Raw genomic sequence first — 22,685 nt, forward strand, 5'->3', positions numbered from 1 at the left:
CTCTGTTGATAGGTATTTGGGTAGCTTCCAGTTAGAGACTATGAAAGATACTGCTATGATGAACATTCTACTACATGAGTTTTGGTGACTGTATATACACATATATGTTGGGTTTTTATGGTCTGTTTTAACAGATAACACTGTCACTTTTTTTTATTTTAAAAATTTGCTAAATTACACTTAAGATAAAATTTACCTTGTATACCATTTTTAATTTCACAATTCATAAATATTAAAGATACTCATAATGTTGTGAGCCCATCACAACCATTTCTTTTCATCATTTCATTCATCTTGTAAAACTGAAACTCTATGCCCATTAAACAGTAACTCTCCATTCCCCATCTCCCTCCAGCCCCTGGCAACCACCAGTTTTCCATTTGTCTCTATGATTTCGACTATTTTATATACCTTGTTATGGCTTAAATGTATGAGTCTCTGTAAACTTCATTTGTTGAAAATTAATACCAAGTATCATAGTTTTATGAGTTGGGGCTTTTTGGACAGTGATTAGTCATGAGTACTCCTCTCTCATGAATGGGATTAATTCTCTTATATAAAAGGCTGAAGGGAGCATCCTCATCCCTTTTCCTTCTTTTAGCAGGCACTCAATCTCCTGGCTCCTTTACCTTAGACTTCCAAGCTTCCAAAACTGTGAAAAATAACTTTACGTTATTTATAAATTACCCAGTCTGTGATATTTGTTATAACATTAAAAATAGCCTAAGATATACCTCATATAACACAATATAACAGAGTAAAAAAGTAACCACAGAATTGGAGAAAATATTTGCAAATCATATGTTTGATAAGGAATTTAATATCCAGAATATAGAGAACTCTCTAAAACTCAACAACAACCAAAATCTGATTTTAAAATGGGCAAAAGACATGAATTGATATTTTCCCAAATAAGAGATATAATAGCTAAGTACCAGAAGAGAAGATGCTTATCATTAGGGGAATGCAAATCAAAACTATGTTGAGATACCACTTCACTCCCATTAAACAAGCGACAAACACCACAAAAACAAAAAGCAACAATAGAAAACACGTAAAATAACCAATGCTAGCCAGGATGTGGAGAAATTGAAATCCATGCGCACTCTAAAGTGATACAGCTGTTGTGCAAAATATTCTAAAAATAGAATTTCCAAATGATCCAAATATTCTGCATGTAGAGTCTCAAAAAGATATTCATACACCAATGTTTATAGTAGTGTTTTACACAGTAGCTAAAATGTGAAAACAATGCAAGTGTCCACTGACAGATGAATGGATAAACAAAAGGTGGTATATCATACAATGGAATATTATTCAGCCTTAAAAAGAAAAATTCTGACCTATGCTACAATGGCATGAACTTTAAGAACATTATGCTAAGTTAAATAAGCCAGTTATGAAAAGACAAGCACAGTATGATCCAAAACTGTTTTTATATGCATTAAATTAAACAGTATGTACAAAACTAGCACAGTGTATGGTAACTGATCAGTAAGTGGCATAATAATTAGATTTATATAAAAGTATTTCCTTCTAACATTGAAGGTGAATTGGAAGAACTTAAAGCAAGTGAGTTTTTCTTAGATATTGATCAAACCAGGAACATCAAGAGATTAGAATAAGGCAGTGAGACACTGAAGTACAAACAAGCAAATGCCATAAAGGAAAAACAAAACAAAAAAACAACTAGAAATAATGGTTTCTTTACTCCTAACATTTATGAAACCAAATATACAGTTTTCCACTAGCAATTCTCTAATTTTCTATGGACACTGAGTGTCCTACAATTTATTTCAGTTTTCACACTACTTTATCTCTTAGATGCCCTGTGCCAGGAATCAGGCACAAAGATCAAATACATTTGTCTTATTATAAGACAAAAAGACAGGCCAAGTATTGGCAAATTGAGGAAGCAGTGGCCATCTAGGTCACTCAGATAAAACCTATGTTTCTACTCTACCAAAGGTAGGAATATTACTGAAATTTTAAGGGACAAAACAGAACTTTTCCTAACCCATCCCAAAGTTCATTACTGGGACTCCTATAATAAAAGACAGACTAACAAGAGAAAAACATAGCAATTTATTAAATACACACGTTTTACTGACACATGAGCCTTCATAAATAAAGATCCAAAGAAAAAGAGAAGACTGTTTACTTGTATGGATAGTCCTGCAGAGATATGACTGGAAGACAAAAGGGGATGATCTAATGGTAACAAACTAGTGTAAACTTAGACAGGCCTGTTTGTTCAGATTCATCTTAACATCTCTGTATCTTAGAAAATAAAGATGTTCATTTCCTCTGTATAGGAATATATGGTATAGAAGGGCTACTTACCATATAGGAATATAGGTATAGGAGGGCTACTTCTGAAATGAGTCTCATGACCTGTTTCAGAGAAAGGACAGAAAACTCTTTTAAGGCCTGCTTCAGGGAAGAAGGGAGGGTGAAGGTTAGAGAGATCTTCTTGCTCTTGCTGTCTCTTCAGATGCCAAGGTGACATACTTTGGGGTAGCATGTCCTGAATCTTATGAGAAGAACATTCTTTTTTTTTTTTTTTTTTTTTTTTTTTTTTTTTGAGACAGAATCTCTCTCTGTTGCCCAGGCTGGAGTGCAGTGGTACAATCTTGGCTCTCTGTAACCTCTGCCTCCTGGGTTCAATCAATTTTCCTTCTTCAGCCTCCTAAGTAGCTGGGACTACAGGGATGTGCCACCACACCCAGCTAATTTTTTTTTTGTATATTTAATAGAGAGAGGGTGTATTAGTCTGTTTTCATGCTGCTGATGAAGACATACCCAATACAGAGAACAAAAAGATGTTTAATCAACTTACAGTTCCACTTGGCTGGAGAGGCCTCACAATCATGGCAGAAGGCAAGAAGGAGCAAGTCACATCTTACATGGATGGTGGCAGGCAAAGAGAGAGAGCTTGTGCAGGCAAACTGCAATTTTTAAAGCCATCAGGTCTCCTGAGACTTAGTGACTATCATGAGAATGCACAAGAAAGACCCACCCACATGATTCATTACTTCCCACCGGGTTACTCCCAACAACACATGAGAATTGTGAGAGTTACAATTCAAGATGAGATTTAGGCAGGGAAACAGCCAAATTGTACCATAGGGTTTCACTGTGTTGGCCAGGCTGGTCTCAAACTCCTGACCTCGAGTGATCTGCCTGCCTCAATCTCCCAAAGTACTGGGATTATAGGCATAAGCCACTATGCCTGGCCAGAAGCACCTTCTTTACGTCAAGTTTTTTCCTTTGTCAACATTCTCTTGGATTTGCTCTAAAAATTTATTCAGCAGAAATCTGTTGGTTGACTTATATAAGCTAAGCATAATGATAAATTGTACTGAAGGTTTTCAACCTGAAAATGCCAGAAATAATCCCTGGAAGTATTTTAATATTTGAAAATTAGAACCTAAAGTGGTCATTGAGATTTTTAGCCCATCGTTTTCTTAACTGTTTGTTTTAGGTTGGATTTCCCCTGAAGCAGACCCTGAGACAAAAAAGTCAAAGCTAAGTAGTTTGGGAAGAGGAACGCATGGCAGCAGAACAATGGAGAAGTAAGACAAGAAAGGGAAGGCAGCCAGTGAAGGATGATGGAGGTTAATCATCCTATAGAAACTTTTGGATGACATTGTAAGGCTTCTCTCAAATATTGGCTGAAGGCTTATTTCAGGAGTTTTAATTCTACGACATTTCTGTCCTGCAACATAAGCAAGAAAAGTGTGTCTTGGCAGAAAGCCTGTAGCAAAGAAATGCAGGAGTGAGATGTTGGCCTGACTTGCATTGAAATACTAGAGTTGGAAGCTAGGTAGAGACCAGCAATATTGCTTGCAAAAGTATATTATATTAATGTTAGTTTATAAAAAGTATTTATGGTCAAAAATCTTGGGGATAAAAAGCCAGGTTGCACTCCAGGACTTTTCTTACTTTATCACTGTTAAATGTGTAGCTTCAGGGTAGGAACATACAGTGAAGTTGGCTCTTATCACTTGGTAAATGTTAGTTGTTAAATATTCAGAAATATTTTGAATCAGTTGTTAAGTTGATGGTAGCTTGAAACTGAACATTGTAGTAATATTTACATCACAGAATTTGGCATATGTTACAGATTAGCCTTCACTATTGCCGGAAATTGTTTATTAGTGCATCACCAACATTGTGCACATTTTTGTAAACTATACTCACTGTCAACCCTGAAATTACTAGAGCATTGTATACAACCAGTGCTCTATGTGGAATTCACTAATAAAATCCAATTGCTTATTTTTACAAGTGAGGAACATTAAGTTCATATCGGTAGTAATTTATTTATAAAAATAAAACTCTTACTGTGAAGGAAAAGGAGATTGGGAAGGTAAACTTGGACTTTGTATATGTAAAGAGAGGCAACGTGGACTCAAATAGGTAGTTCCCAGTTATTTACAATCCTGTTGGCAAAGCAGGTTTTATTCTGTTTCCTGAAACAAAATTTTGGAATACAGAAGAATTTACCTCAGACAATCTTTAACTATTGAAAGTCTTAGTTCTCTCCTCAGAAGGATAACTCTGATAAAAATAATCTCCTTTTACAGTCTTCTGTGGAATCACATATAAGTTGGTTGAAGGATAGGGGTTGACAACAAATACATCAAAAAATTAGAAAATAAAATAGACTTCATTAACATTTTCATTAATCACATTAGAGGGCAAAGCAATTTATTTACTATTCCTCAAAGAATATGTACCAAAAAAAAAATGTAAAAGGAGAGATATGGTCTAGATACTTCAGATCATGGCACCCTCTGATTATAGCCCATGACAATGGGAGGAAAAAGTAATACCTTTTCCTCACTGATTGCAAGGATCATAGCTGATTTTAAAAAGACAGGTTAACAATAGAAAAGCATACACAAATTATTTGACCAAGTTTTACATAGCCCAGGAGGCTACAGAAATGAAGACAAAAAGACCCAGGGCAAGCTGTATTTTTGTGTTTAGGTTCAAAGAGATGAATAGTTGTGCAGAAATGTGATTGGACAAAAAAAAAAAAAGAGAGAGTGTAGCTTATGGTAATGAATTGGGGGTGTGGAGAGATTCAGCAAGTCTTGTTCATTCAGATTCATGTTGGCCTTTCTGTGTAGCATTCATTCTTCCCAAGTAAGGGAAAGGACCCCTCTAGAATGAGGGGTGCTTACTTTCAGGTAAGCTATATCAGAGAATTTTTTTTATGACCATGCTTCCCATAAAAATGTGGAGGAAGGTCATCGTGACCATCTTGCTCTTTGGCTTTCTCAGTTGCCATAGTAACATATTTTAGGGGTATTGTGCTCTGAGCTGTGATAGAACTGAGATCAGAAGAGAAATAAAAGAGTCACAATCAAATAGAATTAAAGTCATTTCTTAATTATTTTGGGGTGTGATTCTGTAGGAGACCTACATTCTGCATTGTCAAATTGCTAGGAATTATGAAACAGAAATCACAATGAAAATAAAGTATAAATAAGAGTAATAGAAATAAAAACAGTAGTCAATATTTTAGAGTTAAATAGCAATTTCACTTATAAGATCACTTCCAATTTTAAATTGACAAGTTAGTTTTTAATTTAAATAATTAAGCAGATGATAACAATATAGGTGCTAGCATCATGTCCTTAAGCCCAACAACTACAAATAATATTTTGGGTTTTAGACAGTGTAAATTCTAATAAAGTTTACCTCATGCCTCTGTGAAGGTCACTAACATGTTTTCTTTCATTTATTTAAGCTTCTGACTGGATTTGCAGTGAACTTGATTCTGAAGGTCGGCAAATTCCAATACTTACACAACCTTTCCTGTAGGTGTTATCTGATAAAATGAGGCTGAGAAATTTTAATCCTTTCTCTGCCAGTCTGCAGAATGGAAGAAACAGTTTTTGAATCCAACTTCATACTCCAAAGCCCAATGTTATAGATAACTATAATAGTCAAAGTTAAAATTTTAACGCTTTGATTTATTTAAAGTTCTTATGTAGTATTATTTTACAGGGCACATTGCAGGAATAAACCTATTTGGCCCATGCACTAATTGTAAAATTTAATTGTGTTTACTGTACAAGTTAGTCCTCCACCTTTTGTACTATTCAACATGTAGTTAAATATCCATATCCCTTAACTCCTGGTGTTCTGGAGTCACAGGTAACAAATCCCAGCTGTCAACTCTAAAATTAAGAAAAATGTTTTTAGTTTAAACTCTATGTGTGTGTTTCAAGATTAGGTAATTCATTATATAAAATGGCAATAGCTATAATATAGACAATTCTTCAAACACAATTATAAAAACGAATAGTTTATATCAATTTAGAGTTACTGTGGCTTAAATTAGAGTTAAACATTTAAATAATTTATAGTTATTTTTCTTTTGGAAGATAGATGAAGTCAGTTCATTTGGAAAACATAAATTGTTAATATGCTATTACTATCTGGTCATTGTCATGTTTCCATATTGAGAACATATGACATGGCTTACCTGGCAATGTGGAAATGTTTGGTATATAATAAAAGAGATCTGTATTTCAATGTGAGCTCTATAATTGATTAAATGTATGATTTTAAAACTGTTTCATATCACTTTGCCAAAACAAAAAGTATAAATTAACAAATAAATAATAAAATGTATATTAGCTTGGGTAATTTTTTTAATCTCAAGTTATTCAAATGTGGAGTGGGAAGAGATAACCTTATCTTGCAAAACTCCTGAGGAAACAAACTTGTTGAAGTGTCACAAGTGATCATTGAGTCAGTTTCTTTTTTTACTGCACACTTTTTCAGCATCCCATTCCATTCTCATTTCAGCATCTTGCCTAAATCTGCCACCCCAGATTCCAGGGACATGTTTCCTCCTTCATCATACCTCCTATAAGTGCAAGTCTCACTGTGCCTTAGTGTAAACATACTTTAAGTTTATGGAGAAATGGGCTTCATAAGAATGGCATAGCCAAATCTTAAGGTATGTAGGGAAGAAGTGAATAATGGAAGAGAAGTATGTGAGAATTAGCTTTCTGAAAATGAGGGAGTTTTTAAACCCTAATTTAAAAAGTGTTTTTAGATAACATTTTTTTCTCTATTTTCACCTGTAAAAATGGATAAAACACCATTTTTCTTTATGCATGTGTGTGTTTGTATGTGTGTGTGCTCCATTATGAAGTGGTTGGATTTGCTTAGGAGATCAGTATACAAAAGAATTATGATGATACAAAGGTATAAATGAAAACCTTGCTTACTGCTGAAAAATACTTGGTACGTTACCTAGAATTTTCTTTTTATAGTTTTATAATAGGGAAAGATAGCTATTAAATAATCATCTTCTTGTAATACTGCAAAAGCACAGTGAAGTTCAGAGATGTGTTTTTCCCCACTAAAGGACTGAGTAGCTGAGTAGCAGCATTCAACCTGCATGTAACTGCAGAGGACTAGTTAGGTTTACAAGTAGTTGTGTTCTAGGTAATTAACAGCCTTCTTTTTGTTTGTTTGTTTTACTGAAGTTACTGATATCCATTTAGTTTGTAGATTTCATAATTGGGAACTATAGCTGTAAATCTGAGGAAGTTAAAGAAATCAGCACATGCATACATACACGTACAGGTCAATTTTATGCATATATTTACCCAGATTACTGTGCATTTTTCCTGTCACATTTAGCATATAGGTTGAGCCATAGAATACTGCCATTTTTGTAGGTTAGAAAGAATAAAATATTAGCAATTACATATGGCTGAACCTAATTGAAGAAATAAACATATCTGTTGTCAAGGATCTATATAAAGATAATAGCCACTCTTTCTGGAGGGTATTCCACATAACATGATTAATATATTAGGCCATTTTATTTAATTGCAAAACTGGTATTTTTTAATTCAGTCTAACAAATATTGTCTATCATGTGAAACAATATTTAACAGCACAGTGAATGTACCTGCTCTCATAAAGCTTATTTTCTTGTGGGTGGGAAAAAAGTTAAGATACACAAGTAAGATAGATATATAGTGTGTTGTAAGATAAACAGTGGTATGGACAAAAATAAAGCAGAAAACAAAGATTTAATGTCAAGAACAGGGTTACAATTTAAAAAGATAATCTAGGAAGTCCTCAGAAGAATAAATAAGGTCACAAGGAATGAAGGGTAGGCCATGAGACTGTCTGGAGAAAACCAGCAGTCATTATGATCTGAAGAGGTACCAAGTGTTGCTGTTACAGTGTGTGCTCAGTGTCACTGATTTGCCCTCAAACTGTTGAGATGCGTCACTAGCAAGATTGTAGTTCCTATAACTCCCATTAGGTCTTCTCTTAACTTCTCTGAGTCCTGAATTGGGAGTTCAGGACAAACAGTATCAGCTTCTGCTGCAGGTCATACTCACCGTTGAGGTTACAGAAAATAAGAAATAAACATGGGCCTCGGTTTGTTCACATGTTCCAGTTTGTTTTCATAGCCTTCAGGTTGTTATAGAAGGTTCTGTTTTATACTTTCTTCATTCTGTTTTGCTTCCAGTTTTTCTTACTGACTGCCAGCCCTGCTACTCTACTGTGATTTGAGGTGAACCACCAGATTCAGAAGTGACTGACTGCCATAGATTTCTCTGCTACCCCAAAGAATGCTGAAAGGTTTAATTCATATGTTACCTTCCTTATTCCACATCACTTGTACTGGTTTTGCTTTTTAAATTTAACACGAATACACTGAGCCACCCTTAATAGCCTCTGAAATGTAACATATCCAAACTGAGTTTTGGATATTGCTTCTAGCACAGTTTTGCCAATCACTGCATTATCTGACACAGTTAATGTCAACTTTAAACTTTATCCTCCTTCTTGTTCAGCCCAAAATCATGAAGTAATGGTTTTTTTTTTTTTTTTTTTTTTTTTTAACTTTTATTTTAGTTTCAGGAGTACATGTGCAGGTTTGTTATATAGGTAAATTGTGTGTTGCAGAGGTTTGATGTATAGATTATTTTATCACCCATGTAATAAACATAGTATCCAATAGGTAGTTTAGTTCTCTGAGGCATATCCCATATCCTGTCTTTCTGGAAATTCTGCTGCTCTACGTTTAAAATATATTCAGTATGCAACCTTTTTTTCTTCCCTTCTAAGGCATTTTACTCTAGCTCAAAGGACTATCATGCCCTACCTAGATTAGATAAGATTATCTGTAGGAAGTAAGTGCAGATAAAACACAGAAGAAATCCAAGGGCTACCCTGGTCTTCAAAGGTCAGGCAATGGAGCCAAAGAAACTAAGAAGGAACAGCCAGAGGGTGGAAAAAATTCAAGTGAATATGGGAGCCTGAGAAACTATGTAAAACAAATGAAAAAGTGGTTGAAGGAAGATAAAGTGATCATTTGCCATCTCACCCTATGATTGAAGAATTATTTCATAGACAATATTGGCTGTTGAGTTTCATCAGTCTCTCTCCTGAGCATAAAAAATAATGCATATTAGACCCTGTCCTTATAGCATTTGATGGTAGAAATATATAAAATATGTTTCTTTAATGTTATGGTATGACGATGCATTGCAGAATGATATTTGATGGAAACATAAAATTGTATACAACAAACATTTTTGTCTATATTTTTATGAATACCTCAATGACGTTCAGCATCTACTTCAGATCTGTTATTTATTGAAAAGACAGGTCAGTCTAAAAGCTTGCAGTGCATTAAGAAATACATGAGTCTGTCTTATATAAAAAGCTTCATTGGCAGTAGCCAGGCAGCCAGTTTCATGAAGGCTTTCAGCGGGCCGCGGTCCACAGGCACCCAGCATGAGCCCTCCCCACAGCCAGGATGTCCAAGAGGAAGGCCATTTCCTCCAAATGCGCCGCCAAGGAAGAGCCCAAGAGGAGATCGGCATGGTTGTTAGCGAAGCCTCCTGCAAAAGTGGAAGCAAAGCCGAAAAAGGCAGCAGCAAAGGATAAATCTTCAGACAAAAAGTGCAAACAAAAGGGAAAAGGGGAGCAAAGGGAAAACAGGCTGAAGTGGCTAACCAAGAAACCAAAGATTTACCTGCAGAAAATGGGGAAATGAAAACTGAGGAGAGTCCAGCATCTGATGAAGCAGGAGAGAAAGAAGCCAAGTCTGGTTAATACCATATACCATGTCTTATCAGTGGCCCCTGTCTCCCTTCTTGTACAGTCCAGAGGAATATTTTTATCAACTGTTTTGTAAATGCAAGTTTTTAGTAGCTCTAGAAACATGTTTAAGAAGGAGGGAATCCCACTTTAGAAACATTTTTAAGAAGGAGGGAATATCACCTCATCCCATTTTTTAAGTGTAAATGCTTTTTTTAAGAGGTGAAATCACTTTTTTCTTTTTTTTTTATACTTTAAGTTCTGGGGTACATATGCAGATTGTACAAGATTGTTACACAGGTATACACATGCCATGGTGGTTTACTGCCTCCATCACCCCCACCCCACCCTCTTCCCCATCACTTACATCAGCCATTTCTCCTAATGTTATCCCTTCCTAATCCCCCCAACCGCTGCTATCCCTCCTCTAGGCCCTCACCACCTGCAACAGGCCCAAGTATGTGATGCTTCCTTCCCTGTGTCCATGTGTTCTCATTGCTCAACACCCGCCTATGAGTGAGAACGTGCTGTTTTTTTTTTTTTTTTTTTTTTTTTTCTGTTCTTGTGTCAGTTTGCTGAGAATGATGGTTTCCAGTTACAGCCATCTCCCTGCAAAGGACATGAACTCATCTTGTTTATGGCTGCATAGTATTCCATGGTGTATATGTGCTACATTTTCTTTTTCCAGTCAATCACTGATGGGCATTTGGGTTGGTTCCAAGTCTTTGCTGTTGTAAACAGTGCCTCAGTGAACATACGTGTGTGTGTGTCTTTATAATAGAACAATTTATAATCCTTTGGCTGTATACCCAGTGATGGGATTGCTGGGTCAAATGGTATTTCTATTTCTAGATCCTTGAGGAATCGCCACACTGTCTTCCACAATGGTTGAACTAATTTACACTCCCACCAAGAGTGTAAAAGTATTCTTAATTCTCCACATCCTCTCCAGCATCTGTTGTCTCCAGAATTTTTAATGATCGCCATTCTAACTGGCATGGAGATGATACCTCAATGTGGTTTTGATTTGCATTTCTCTAATGACTGGTGATGATGAGCATTTTTCCATATGTTTGTTGGCTGCATAAATGTCTTCTTTTGAGAAATGTCTGTTCATATCCTTTGCCCGCTTTTTGATGGAGTTGTTTTTTTCTTATAAATTTGTTTACGTTCTTTGTAGATTCAGGATATTAGCCCTTTGTCTGATGGGTAGATTGCAAAAATTTTTTCCCATTCTGTTGGTTGCCAGTTCACTCTAATGATAGTTTCTTTTGCTATGCAGAAGCTCTTAAGTTTAATTAGATCCCATTTGTCTATTATGGCTTTTGTTGCTGTTGGTTTTGGTGCGTTAGTCATGAAGTTCTTGCCTATGCCTATGTCCTGAATGGAAACAGATGGAAATCATTTGCTGGTTGTTTATTTTTTGGTACAACCAAAAAATAGTGTGGGATATTGAATTATGGGAGGCTTTGACTGTCTCGGTTGTCAGCTTAACATTCCATAGATGGGGTTTAGTTTTTATATCCTATAATACAAAGCATATTAAATGGCAATATGGAGTCAGTCTTATATTTAATGTCTTGAACATTTTAAATTAATTCTATTCCCATGTTGTTTTTTAGTAGAATTATTTCCTAAGGTAAACCACTCCTTGAATGTGTCTCTGCCTGTCAGAATTGTGTGCACTCTGTACCATCTTTGGTTGTGGAAGTCCTGTTTTCCTAATAACTTTGTTACTGTGCTGTGAAAGATTAAAATTTGAATATGTAGTGTACAGCCTATTCAGTTGTGAATTGAAGGGAGGTATGTAACAGCTTTTCAATATGGGAAGATACAGGTGCTTGATAGCCTCTTAAGGAAAATTTGCTTCCAAATTTTAATCTGGAATAACTTTTAAAAAGAAATACCTTGCTTTTTAGATTTTTCTTGCATAGGTTAAGAATTGTGTACAAATCGAAATGTCTATACTGATCCTCAACAAATGAAATCTCTATTATGAAAGAAAAAGAAGCTTCTTCAATTCTCCTTCTGCTTCTCTGCTCATTGTTTGCTAGTAAATACATATTCTAACAAGTCAAGCCCCTGGAAATATCAATAATAACTTGCCAGTTGCTGGACACACAAATAACTGATTCTCGATTGAACTTTTATTTCCAGATTCCCCAGAAAAGTCACTTAACCTCTCTTTGCTCTTTAAAAATAGGGCTAAATTATTCCTTAGCTCATGCAATAATGTAAATGTTGGTAAGATAACATAAATAAAGCTATTTAAATGTTTTAGAAAAAAAATGAAAATAGATTCTCCTTGTGAGTTTGCAAGAATTAGGTGTGTAGGGCGATATTGTATGTGTTTTGCTAAATGTTTTTTGTTTGTTTTATGTTTTGGACTGCAAAAAGAACCAAACGATATATTGTTGCCTAACCAAGGAATTAAGGAAACTGGTATCCACTGTCACAGAAATCTCTAGTAAACAGATGATGCTTTCATACAGGCTGACTAGGCATATTCACATCTTAAAGATGCACATGGAATTCTTAAGTACAGGAAACGTGGTGATCTGGCTCCTTGGAAAACAACTTTCATCTTTTGTCCTGGTCTTTGGTTCACTTAATACCATGCCACTCATGCTGAATGCCTGGGGGTCACTCTAGTCTTTTCCTTCTTTACTCACTACATTCAGTCTTTCTCTAAATTTTTTCTGCTCTTCCTCTTAAGAATCTTGGTAATCACTTTTGTCCACATTGATATTGTTTTATTTCAGACTGACGCCATTCTCTCATGTAAAATTAGGTGATCATCTCCCATCTTATCTTCTGAACAAGAGTCTTATAATTCTCTATTCTTTCTTCAGTATGCACAGAATACAAATTCCTTCTTGTCTGGTACTTCTTGCTTCTCTCCAATTATATTCCTGCCAGTTCCTAAATAGAGCCTGTATTAGGCTGTTGTTGCATTGCTGTAAATAAATACCTGAGACAAGGTAATGTATAAAGAAAAAAGGCTTAATTGGCTCCTGGTTCTGCAGCCTGTACAGAAAACATAGTGGCATCTGCTTCTGGGGAGGCCTCAGGAAGCTTCTAGTCATGGCAGAAGGCAAAGGGGGAGCAGGTATATCACATGGCAAGAATGGAGCGAGAGAGAGAGAGCGGGGCATGGGGTGGGGAAGTGGTACTACACACTTTGAAACAACCAGATCTTGTGTGAACTCAGAGCAAGAGCCTACTTATCAACAAAGGGATGGCCCAAGCCATTCATGATGGATCCATCCCCATGATCCAAACACCTCCCACAAGGTCCTACCTCCAAGACTGGAGATTACATTTCAACAGGGGATTTGGGTAAGGACAAATATCCAAACTATATCAGAGCCTTTGCTCCAGACATGCTAAATTACTCAATGCTGTGATGCACCTCTAACTTAAATGTTTATTCTATGAGCTGCCCCTCCTTTCTCTACCTGGGAGGCAGGATAGAATAGTGGTCAATGATCACGCAAGCTTATGTTTAAATCCTAATCTTTCAGTACCTGATGATGAGCAAAGTTCAGAACTTCCCTGCACCTCAGTTTGTCATGTACAAACTGTAAATAATAACAACACTGACTTCAGTGGCTATCTTGAGAATTAAATGAGATTATTAATATTCGTAAGGCACTTAACACAGTGCCTTGTACACAGTGAGCAACTGGTAGTGTTAGCTATTATTATATTTGCCCAATGCCAATTTATACTTTGTACAAGTTAAAACTTGCTTATTTATTCTCTGTAGAAACTTTCCTACCATCTTTCTCTTTTTATCTTAGGAGAATTAATAACTTCCTCTTTTGCCCTATCTTTTCCTTATCTATTATTGTAGAGAATAATTCTGACACATAATAAAAATTATTTGTTTATATATGTTCCTTGTTCACTGGACTATGAAAAATTATTTCTTCATCCTTGTTCCTTGTTTTTCTTGTATAGATCCTAGAACATAACAGGTACTTCATGAATATGTATTGAAGGGATGAATGACAAGTGAGATGAAGTGGTTTCTGCCATTAAAAAAAAAAAGAAAGATAAAAGAGAAGGCTGCATCTTTATTCCTAGAGAGTATGGATATGGTCCTTGAGGGCTTTATGAAAGAGTCTTCCTTCTGATATATGTAAATTCTTTCTTTCCTTGTGCTCTGAAATGAATTTTCTATGGAGAACAGCTCTTTTCCTTTAAGTTTTACTTTTAGAGACTGTCCTCCCCCTATTGCAAATGGTTTCTTTATTGACCCACAAAGCTAAAGTCCCAGATGGCTTAATGCAGGCATAGCTTCATATACTCACAGGAAGAGATTTAAATCCTAGTGTGTTAGGAGTTTCTCAATGTTATTAAAGAATCAATATGAAAGCAAAATTGATTATTATTATATTATTATTAAGTGGATTGTCGTATACTGTATTGATTCACTAGGTTGAGAATGGGAAACTGAATCTTTGTTGCTAAAATGTAGGTTTTAATTTAAAGTAAAAAGGTGTTCAATTCTTCATAATTAAACCCCCATATACAAATTTTCCTGTAAATGAATCTATATCATTTTTTAATAATATAATTGCAAAATGCAAATTTATGACAAATTTAAATAATAGTACTGTGAATGAATCATCTACTTTAATTCTTATACACAATATTGTTCTTACTCTTTCTACAATTATTTTTATATTGGCCTTGATGTATAATGAAAGATATTACAAATTATATCTCAGATGATAATTGAAAGTTTAAATAAGAAGTTTAGCTTTAGACATTTTGAGGAGTGGCCATGAAATCGGATGTTTTAATAACTTCATACTTGTCTTTAGTGAGGAATTTTAAGATGTTACCAGTAAAAACCATTTACCTTAATAATATAACTCTCCAAGCCTCTGGGGACATATAAATAAGAGATGAAAGTAGACTGGTTCCAGAAGATTCTTGCTTTTTCCTGACCAGCCTTTAGCAGTGTAAAGCAGTAGTATATCTCTTGAAGAACAGATGGATTTGTTTTCAGCCTCCAGACCTCTCAGCCTCCACTTTCCTCAGGGAACCAACTTCCTTTGAAAGCTGACATATCTCTTCATTGTGGGTTTTCAAGAGTAAAATACTCTGAGTGTCATTAATGTAGCTTGTCAAAATGACCCTTATAAAACAGAGTAGTGATCTCAGTCTCTGTCCCAGAATGAGCAACAGCCAGAGGCATAGGGTGAAATCCAGATGTACTTAAACCATTTGACCACCAAATGAAGTACAATGGAGCATGTACCAGGTGGGAATGCCAAAGTCTTGATTGAGAAGTGGGATTGGTTCGTATTAGTGTATCTCTTTCATCTCTCCTTTTCTTTCTAAAAAAAAAAAAATTAGTGACTTTTATGAGCCTGCCATTTTTGTATGATTGGTGACTTATGTAAACTTTATAAGCCTCAGTTTTCTTTACGTAAGAAGGAAAAGAAGAGTATCATATTTAACTTTTATAATGATAGAAAGTAATCTTGTGAATCTCCTAGTCCCCCTGGCCTACAGTAAGCATACCCCACGTGGTAGTTAGAATGATCTGAACAAGTCATTTTCCTCTTTGAGGCTTTTCCTCCTCTGTAATATGGTGACTGGACCATCTTGTCTCTAAAACCTTTTTTATTTTTCATCTTTAATAGTCTATATTTCTCTGAAAGTGTTGCCTCAACAGTAAAACCTTAGATTATAGCAACACATGGTAAATAAGATGGTAAAGAGCGTTTTCAATCCCCTTAAAGCACAATTAGGATGTGAAAAAATATAGTCATGCTTATCCAGGATAAGAGCTCAGGAAAAATTTAGTGGCACTTACAGAATTGAAATGTTGGAAAAATATTTTGATCTCATTTAATAGTACTAATTATATATACTAATATATTAATATATAATCTTGTCCCAACCAAATATTTATTTTAGTTGATGTTATAAGGTCAGATATCTGGATTCAGGATTTTCTTTGTCATTTAGTAATTTGGTTAGCACCATGTTAAGTGGTTTACAAACATTAGTTATTTCACTTAATTCTCATGACAGCCTTACTGAGGTAGGTACTACTATTGTTTTGATTGTGCAGATGACAAGTTACATACAAGATATGTATGTAACTGAGTTTTTGAAGTGATGTTCTCATTCTTTTTCTGGGTGGTATGTTTGAAACTTTTTTTAGTATTTGATATCAACTTCATTTATATTTTGGCCAAAAGTAAGCATGAAAGAATACATTTTTTAATGTTCCATTACATATTTTAAGACATAACCCATTACCCTCAGGGATTAAATTTAGAAGAATAAATTCTTTAAAAAAATAATTTGAGAACAGCTTCAGTAGTTTTGTTCTGTGAAGTCAGACATCTGCATTTAGAGTTAGGCATCATTCTTGGGTAATTTGATTATAACAATGCTCCTCTGAGGATCATTTCCATCATCTATAAAATAGAAATAATAATATATCAATTGCACCTGCTTTATTATGAGCACTACATGAATGCTGTCACTAATAACAACAAACATGTATCTAGAGATGCATCAAAGTGAATGATAACTAAGATATTTCATACCAGGTGCTAGATTTAGGCAAAAACTCTAATTTGTATAATATTCTTGAAAGGTATATCAAAAGCATATAGTATTTCTAGTTGGCTCATGGTTGAGTTGGATAAGTATCTTATATGAAGGTATATAACATCCCTAATTTACAAATGAGGAGCAGTCTCAGAGAGTTACAATAGCCCAATGAAAATTATACAATTAATAAATGATAGAGTTGGAATCTGAAGCCCAAATTTCAACAGATCTGTTGGTCTTCAAAACCCAGGTTTTCCAATTAATCTATAAAAATTAGGAATATGAGTTTTTGAAAAACAAAGTTAATTTTCCAAATTCTCTGGTAGTAAGAATTCACTTTCCTCAAAGTAGATGATCAAACTGAGGGCTTGGTACTTTTTCTAATCTATGGTTCAAGGTTCAGATCTGTCCTCAGCAAGAACATGGCAGTCATGTTCAATTGTACAGTGACATGCAGTAAAAATAATTGTTGAGGAAATGGAAGTAGCAAGTGCATCACAATTCCTTGTACCACTTACTTTTCTCTTTCCAAGTGGTAGCCTGTCATACACTGTGTAATATTTTCATGTATTACGAACATATCTTCCAACTCATTTTTGCAAATATGTAGATAATGAAATTTATTAGTTTTTTTGTTGCTACTGGCAGATCACATATGCTTATGAATTAGTGCTTTGGAAATATAGCAGGCATTGGCCACCTTATAATCAAATAAAATATTTAGATACCAGGCTAGAAAATTCTCCAAGCTCTTTGAGTTGCAGAAATTTGATTTTTTTTTTTTTTTTTTTGAGACGGAGTTTCGCTCTTGTTACCCAGACTGGAGTGCAATGGCGCGATCTCGGCTCACCGCAACCTCCGCCTCCTGGGTTCAGGCAATTCTCCCGCCTCAGCCTCCTGAGTAGCTGGGATTACAGGCACGTGCCACCATGCCCAGCTAATTTTTTGTAGTTTTAGCAGAGACGGGGTTTCACTATGTTGACCAGAATGGTCTTCATCTCTTGACCTCGTGATCCACCCGCCTCGGCCTCCCAAAGTGCTGGGATTACAGGCGTGAGCCACCGTGCCCGGCCAGAAATTTGATTTTTTAAAAACAATTTTGGCTCTATCTCTTTAAATAGATTGGCAAAATAAAGTAAGCTGTGAGTGGAACATTTTCAAAAAATGTATTTGCAGATATATAACAAGATGGATGATCTGTCTTTCAGTGAGATGATGTTTAGGTTCCTTGCATCAAAAAGGGAGGCTTAAATAGGGAAGTTTTCTTTGCTTTTATGAGAATGTTTAATTAAATTTTTTAGCCAAATTGAAAATTGCTGGGCACCTTTTGTTTCTGTACCATAGCTAATAAATGAGTTTTTAGAAATTGGCATGGTCCTGGAAACTTGACATGTCACTTATTCTTCTGACTTTAATAAGCAGTGTCCTAGAGGTAGAATGTGAAGCATGGGTGGGGCTGCAATTCTCATAAATCATCTATGTTGAAAGCCTGTGTATTCATCTTTACAAGCAAAATCCAGAGGCTTTAAACTTTCAATAATTTTTTTAAAAAAGGTCAGAAGTTAGCAAAAATTATATGAGAAATTATGGGAAGTTTACTTTGTCATCTATTTGTTTATTCAACAAAAATTTACTGTGAGATTATTATATATCATGCTCTGTGTTATGCAAGGGACATTTCTCCTGCTTATCCATACAAGTTCAACTTAAACATACTTTCACAGAGAAGCCTTCATGACCTCTTACTTGGCTTGATCCCTTGCAATATATTCTTACATATTTTTAACTCCTAATCACATATTTTATTGTTATTAATTACATAATATCCATCTTATCTAATTGCCTGTGAGTTTACAGAGACCAAAAGCCACATCTGTTCTGCTAATTAAACTATAATGTTCATAGAAGGAGCTCAATATTTTTTGAATATATTAAACAGGCATCCATGAAAGTAATTTTAAAAAACTCAAAATACTATTAATCTTATGTTTAATAATACTTTGTTTAAAAGTATAACAGATATACAGGGAAGACACAATCTGGGTGCCTGGGAATATCAAGACTTCATGGGGTTGGTGATTCTGAGAAAATGTTTGTTTGTTACTGAGCAGTAAAGAGAAGGGAGGCAAATGTAATGGGAAGTGAAGGAAAGTCATCTAGCACAGCATATTTTGGAAAATTGCAAGCTGTAGCAAAGAGTATGGTATAGTTTGCCAGGAAATGATTTTAGGCAAGTGATAGGAACCAGCTTTTGAAAAGCCCTCCATAATACCTAAGGGATTTTTATTTGTGTTCTTGTTAATGGGAAGATTTTGAGGAATTGTAAGCAAGAGAATGATAGGATTTAATGTCCATGTGAGGAAAAACACTGGTAGTGGACTTTGAGGGAACAGCTACTTGTAGCCTCAAATATCTACATTATATACCTGGGATATTTGGAAGATTTGGTGATTTAGAAATTTCTGTTGACATATATGCCCAGAAATCTTTATAGGAATATATATTTATAATTATGTCTGAAGTTCAAAACTTTTCTATTTTTTGAAATATATTTTCTAGTGCTTTATCAATTCACCATTTTGAATTCATTTTCACATTTTACATTTTACAGGCCACAAAACATTCATAGTATACAGTGTGATTCTATCTGTTAATCAAATTTGTATCACCGGCTGAAGGCTAGATTTTCCATTCACACATTCATCACAGAATTTTTTTTAATCACAATAACGTATAAGAGACTAGTTATTTTTTAGGAAGCAATAGTATACATTGGAGAGTTACGTTTTACAGTTTTGTAACATTTAAATGTTTCTATAATAATTTTCCCACAATGAGGTTCTTCCTTTTGTGAGCAAAAGACACTAGGCGCAGAAAATGAAAGTGACAGTTTCTTACTTTATGTTATAGGTGTTAAATTACAATTATTCATGCATTTTATTCATTGGAGAGGAAAGCTATATGAAGGAATCATGGCAGTTGAGAGTGAGAGTGAATCTAATTCACTCTTTTGACATTTACTGAGTGTTTGATACACACAAGAAAAATAACACTCTGTATGTACTCGCAAGGAATTTTTAGCCTAGTGAGACAAAGGGAAAAAAAATCTTTGAAATAAAGTGTGAAAATTGTTATAATAGGTGAATGCATACAGTGACAAAAGAGCACTTAGCCTATAGACTTTAGATAATATTTCATCAAGGAGCTGGCACTGGCGCCACGTCATAGGCACTCACAGGAGCTCATTGTGCAGAGCCTGAGCCTGCAAGGAAGCAACAGAGAAGAGCATGTTTGATACTACGGGCAGAAGAAAACCCATGTCACTTTTAAGGAAGCATTGAGGTGTGTTAGTGTGGATGTGTGTGGTGGGGAAAGACACTGGTTCAAGAAAATGAGAACACAAAGTTAATTTTGAGCCAGAGTTTCTGTAAATCCTCCAGACAGTTCAGCATAAAGGATGACCTTGTGTAGATTTGTTTTAGAAAGGGTAATTTCATACTCATATGGGGATGGATTAAGGGGAAATAAACTGGTTACAAGACCTGAAAAATAATAAATGTAGATGATTGACAGTAGGATTAGGGGAAAACATAAGGACTTGAAAGTCATTTCCAAGATTAATGACTCACTGGATAAGGGAATGTGGGAAAATGGGGGCAAGAATGATTTAGAAATTGCTCAACTCTTTGGATTTGGGTGTTATGGTGTTATGTCACAATCCCAGACCAGAGGATGTGTATTAAAATAAGCCTGCCTGATGATGTGGAAGGCAAAGTATAAGAAGACTTGGAAGTCACCTAGACAAATCTCCTTTTCAGATGCTGTAGTTTATTCCATCATAGAGAGACTTTTTGAGGTTCAACAATTAGTGGCGACTTCAGTGTATGACTTGAGCCTGGTCAACATATATGAACCGTCAGAATCATGTTTCACATTGCAGATAATCAATGGATCTGCAAAACAACAAATTGGAGTACAGAATATTTTGGAAGTTAGTTTCAAGATTGTTATTAGGAAAAATGATTTATCAAAATCACTGTCTCATATTTTAAGAAGATGCAGTCTTAAAAAATAGCACAATTTAAAAAGCAAATGTGACAGTGATAGCATATAGTTAGTCTTACATAATTGTCTTCTTGTGCGGTCAGGCGTGATTTACCAAATGTTTAGCTAGTTTAATTGTCCTCTTAATTAGCATTTTTTGTGGTATGTGGTACCCACAAATATACACATTCCTCAACATTAGACTAGTGCCTAGAACACAGTGCATTTTCAATTACTACTTGTAGGATGAATGGATGCATGTATAAATGAGCAAGTAAATTGAGTTCTCCAGATGCTAACTTCAGGTCAGTAAGCCAATAGCATTTTGAGTTCTAAACCTTAACACCTTATTAAGATATATGCCTATTAACTAGTTTATCCACTTCTTTATAGTTTCAGCTAATACTGAGCTAGTATATTGCCTTCTTCTCATACTATTCTCCAACTCATCTTGACCTTAGATGTTGCCTGATGCTGTTAAGTAAGATTTATGTTAGTAAACATAACTTTGAGTAGTTGTTATGTGGAACTAGCTGATTTCTGTCTTCTATCTGTTACTGGCCTCCTTGGAGTTAAAATTACTTTTAATGCAGACTTGCTTCTTGCACATTTTAAAAAGCATGATATAAGGTAAAAATATATATACATTTTCAGGTACTTTGAATGTATAATTGAAAAACAGTTAAGAAAATGATAGGAACTGTAGATGAGGTATAAAGATGTATAGCAGACTGCAGTCCTTCCAAAGTTTTTTCACTGGATGACACATATTAAAAATGATGACATTATAAGCCAGAAATATTAATATATATATTGAAAAGCTTTTGATATTTTAATAAAATAATGGAATATGAATTCTTTAGTTACACTAACTTCTGTTCATGTCCAATATAATGGTGATTTTTTTGTGTGTGACTATTGACACTTTACTTAATAGTACCCAGGGGTTTTTTTGGCCTTTGATTAAATTGGGTTCAGGTATGTTCTTTATGAAATTGTCGTGAGAATTAAATGTAAAAGCATTGTACAGATACCTTGTGCAGTGTAGCATAGAGTGAATCTTCAGTGGATAATATTTTTCTACTGAAAGATTATTTCCCGTACTATAGAAGTCTAAAGTCAAATGATGGTCTTTTTTATTTTTATTTTTTCATTTCTGTGATCTGCTAATATTTATCACTGACTGTCACTTTCTTTTCTTTCCTGAGCTGAATGGATCCTAAGAAGTTTTTGTTGCTAGTTTTAAACTTCTGAGTACCAGATATCCCATACATAGGTGTACCACTCCCTTAGATTTCCCTCCTTGCATATTTTGTATGTATCCTCTTGTGGCATATTCTCATCACTGGTGTGTAGGTGTGAGTGTGTGTTCATTTTCTGTGCACAGTAGATGAAAGGTCTTCTTTAAATGATATGCATTTTACTTAAGAGTGTTTAATTTTTTAATAAGAATGTCATTTACACATTACCCATTCTTTATGATGGTGATTGTTCTTTTAGGGTCCTAAATTGCAGGAATCCAGTGCTGCCTTCTCTTTCCTAATGACATTCACATGTGCATGACTTTATTCATCCAGGGTTTTGCATTTCTGCCTCCCTGACTTGTTTTATCTAGTGTTTGGATTTCCGTCTAGGGTAGTATTTCTTAGTATTGCTTCTCATTCATTTTGAGATAAAAAATAAACATGATTTTAAAAAATCTGTGACATGATTTACAAAATAATAGATTCCTATACTTAGGTGAATGATGTTTTCAGTAGCATTAATAGTGGTTAATATGACCTTCTTAATTATCATTTGCATCTATTCAAGCTTTAAAATTTATGTCATGAAATTCATTTTCCTCATTTTTTGTATAAGTGAAGAAAACTTGAAATTAAATATTACTCATTTGTTGCACAAATATAGTTAACAATCATTCATATATTCAGCAAATATTTGTATGTATTTCCACT

At 34.8% G+C, this 22,685-nt stretch overlaps 1 protein-coding gene and 1 pseudogene across 3 annotated transcripts in view; both read left to right on the forward strand.

Moving 5' to 3' along the window:
- The window catches only part of LUZP2 (leucine zipper protein 2), a 569,126-nt gene that overhangs the window by 311,007 nt on the left and 235,434 nt on the right, over positions 1 to 22,685 (forward strand). The gene's annotated exons all lie outside the window — the stretch shown is intronic.
- LOC116525244 lies at positions 8,963 to 10,326 on the forward strand (annotated as a pseudogene).

This window comes from Sapajus apella, unplaced genomic scaffold (genome assembly GCF_009761245.1).
Source record: "Sapajus apella isolate SASKATOON/1434 unplaced genomic scaffold, GSC_monkey_1.0 scaffold47, whole genome shotgun sequence".
Lineage (NCBI taxonomy): Eukaryota > Metazoa > Chordata > Mammalia > Primates > Cebidae > Sapajus > Sapajus apella.